Here is a 3,313-nt window from a genome sequence, read left to right as displayed (position 1 = left end):
GATGGGTTGATTTATGTATTTAATATATTTATTTATTTCTGAAGGGGTTGGTGGTGTATATGGGGGAGGGGGGGAGGGGGGGGATTCTATACAGCAGATGCTGCATTACTTAAAAACAGGTATCAGTGCCTGTCGCTGCTCGGATATAGAAAGGCATCTGCTGAGGAAACAGTGCAACACCATATATTTTACCAGCAGGGAGAGGGGAAGAGGACAGTGGAGGAGGCAGGGATAGGGAGGGAGGGTGTGTGATGGAAGGGTGAGGAGCAGGAGGGGGGGTGAGCCTGAGTCTTGGCCATATAGGCTATACAATGTAAGAAGTTAGAGTCTCACGGGCTCTTCAAAGGAATATGTGCTATTGGATCTGTAGGAAGCGCCGCGTCCCACGGGGGCTCCGTAACCTCTAACCTTTAAGCCAAAGGCCCTTGGAGAACATAAAATATGGTCTATTTATTTCATGAGCCGTTGTCTCCACTGCAGCACCACGATCAGCTGTGTGCCATCTTAACACACACACATCTGCGCCGCGCGCGCTTCTATCCAACACATGAGTTTGTCATTAAAAAAGCAGGAATATATGGAGGTGTGGGGGGGTGGGGGTGGGGGGTGTTGTTGATCCCACCATGTTGTCCCGTTTATCTGTGAACTCTGCATCGGAATTCAGCAGATGGACGGAGTTATGCTCCCTCAGCCTGACACGAGGAGTGGAGATCCGCTGTGGATGTGGATGGAGCTGTTTGCACAGAGAGTGTGTGCACATTGTCCGTTTCCTCCGAGAATCAACAGGAAAATGATGAGAACAAAGAGCACTGAGAGACCCAAATGTTGATTTTTGCAATAAAGTCTTTCAGGGGAGGAAAACCGAGGAAGAAGGGATTTTAAAAAAAGTCATATTATTAAATATAACGTGACATTTAGGTAGTAAGCAGCTTGTCTTTTAAAGTGACTGTAATATTTGTCAAAAGGCCGGAACAGAAACTGACGCCTCGTACCACGATTTTTTTTTGGCAACCTTGTCCCTATTTTTATTATTATTTCACTGACATGTTTCCACAAGTTTGAGAACAGATGTCACGATGCTCATCACTCCTCAGTGTTGCCTCCCTTCACTGCTATCCTTGGTAAAAAAAAAAAAAACAAATTTTATAATTATACATTTGAAATAGCTGCTCAGTTACACAGTTTGTGAAACTGGATTAGATATTTAAAAGTGCAGGATGCGGTGAAACCTCAGCATACATTTGTGAAACGGGCTGATTTTGCTGATAGAATCCAGGAGATTATCTAAATTGTGTATAAATATATTTTTTTTAAATCTCACTGCTGGGTAACGGTGTTTTACAGCAACGCGATTTATTTTATTCGGATTTATCATTTGAGCTGCAAAGCACTGCAAAAAGTTGATTATTTGAATTTAATTTAAAAAAATTGCTTTTCTTATTTTGTAAGCAATAGTTTCAGTATTAAATTGAGATGGATACATTTGCACAAGCTTTGTGTGATAAACCAGGAAACACCCACTGTCGCGTTTGACTTTTATCTGTAACATTAAACCAAAACTCTTTGCGACAAATGAGCGTCAAAATATTTACGCGTTTCCCCTGAACGCACCGCACAGGTCGAACCACGAGCTCCGCTGAGGCGTTAAAGTTCTGAGCGTCAACATTAAGCATGTGGTGCTCCTCTAAATGCCTCAAATATATATTTACGGCTCCAAACACCCAGTTAGCTGTGATAATATGCAGGTGCGTCTGGATTTAGGATAAGCTGAGCTCTGTGCAGATTACAGCAGGACAGCCGCGCTCATCTCCTGGAGCACAGAAGCAAAGTTTGTCTGCTTTATCAGTCTCTAAACTCTCTCAACTTTTAGTTTTAGCGACAGAGGGGAACTGTGTTTTAATTAAACTTGCATCCTCCGCCGAATGTCGGTGATGATTTATTTTAAAAGTTGCACAAAACGCGGATTCAACTCGGAGGAAAAACGCACGGAAAAAAAAATAAAAAATAAAATAAAGGACAATGAAATAAAGCGTGCTTTTATCAGCCGTGCGCGTCTTGTTAAAAATAAAAACTAAATATTAAGTGTTTTTAAAGAGTGGCAAAGAGAGGAGGAACACTGTATCCACTGCCTTCCGACGGATCAAACTCTTACTTTCCGCTCTTCCTATTTCCATATTTTCAATTCCTGATCATTACTTTCTTCTTTTTTTTCCTCCTCTACTTGTATCTGTGCATCCATTTCTCCCTCCCTCCCTCTTCCTCCCTCCCTCCCTCTCTCTCCCGAGCTCTCTCCTTTGCTGAATCTTATTGATCCAGAAGGCGGCTAATTAGCCCTTCCCTTCGTGCCTGTGTAATGAAGCACATGCGCACTGAATTAATCACAGCCATTTTTTTTTTTGCAGGAAACTAATTAGCAGGAATAAAGATCCAAAGAGTTTTTCCTTTTCAATCATCAGATCTCACTTTCACCTCTTCCTCGCTCCCTCTAACACAAGAACTCATCGCCTGCTTTGCATCCAAATTATTTTTATATTGCCTTTAACAACTAATCGTAGCGACTTGGGGTTTTTACGCTCCGCAACAACAATGATCTTTCTTTTGCCACCCTAAGCGCAAACTGACCAAAAGGAGCTGCCTTCATGGGATCTGTAGCTAGATCGTCTCGATTCTGGATTAAAAAGCGAGGATCACAAAGCGGCAGCGACGAATTGTAAGTTTCAACTTTGCGTTTATCTTTTTTTTGCCTCTCTTGTTCCACGACCGTGTTCTGTTCGCTGTGACTCGGGTCTCCCCCCTCTCCGCTCTTCCCTGCTCCGTCCGCGGGTTTTCCTCGCGGAGCTGGATCTCCTGGCGACCGCAAGAAGTTCGTTTTCATGCACGAACACAGTTGTTGGTTTGGACTCTCGGCTTTTCAGTCGTTACCTGTGTTTACGCGAGCGCGCGGTCCTCTCCTCCGTCATGAATGGAAGATAAAGCGCAGATCCGCGCGCGACTCCCCCACGAGCTGTCGGCTGGTGGAAAGAAAAAAAAAAAAAAAAAAAAAAAAAGAGAGAAGCCCGGTTTGGAAACAAAATGTGCGCTTTTCAGGTGGGATCGGGGACAGGTTTTTGAGATGGGGGGGTTGTGGTGGTTGAGGAACGTGTTTTGAGGCACAAATGTTGGAAGAAGAGGCAGGAGGGGGGGAAAGGTGCGCACGGAGGAGGAGGAGGGCAGCGGCAGCTCCGCATGAGCGCAGCCCGGAAAGGGAGCTCCAAGTCCAGCCTGTGGGTCCGTGAGCGTCCGGGGTGTGCTGGTGGGGGGGGGGGGGGGGGGG

At 45.0% G+C, this 3,313-nt stretch overlaps 1 protein-coding gene across 1 annotated transcript in view; it reads left to right on the top strand.

Moving 5' to 3' along the window:
- The first annotated feature begins 2,295 nt into the window (after window positions 1–2,295).
- The window catches only part of zfhx3b (zinc finger homeobox 3b), a 149,394-nt gene continuing 148,376 nt past the window's right edge, over window positions 2,296–3,313 (top strand). Inside the window, exon 1 of the mRNA XM_037689592.1 lies at window positions 2,296–2,710. The gene's annotated coding sequence lies outside the window, so the exon portion shown is untranslated. The remainder of the gene's footprint in view (window positions 2,711–3,313) is intronic.

Source organism: Nematolebias whitei, chromosome 2, assembly GCF_014905685.2.
Source record: "Nematolebias whitei isolate Nwh7 chromosome 2, NemWhi1, whole genome shotgun sequence".
NCBI classification, from domain to species: Eukaryota; Metazoa; Chordata; class Actinopteri; order Cyprinodontiformes; family Rivulidae; genus Nematolebias; species Nematolebias whitei.
The sequence above is the reverse complement of the archived record's forward strand: the minus strand, read 5'-3'. Positions and strand labels throughout refer to the sequence as shown.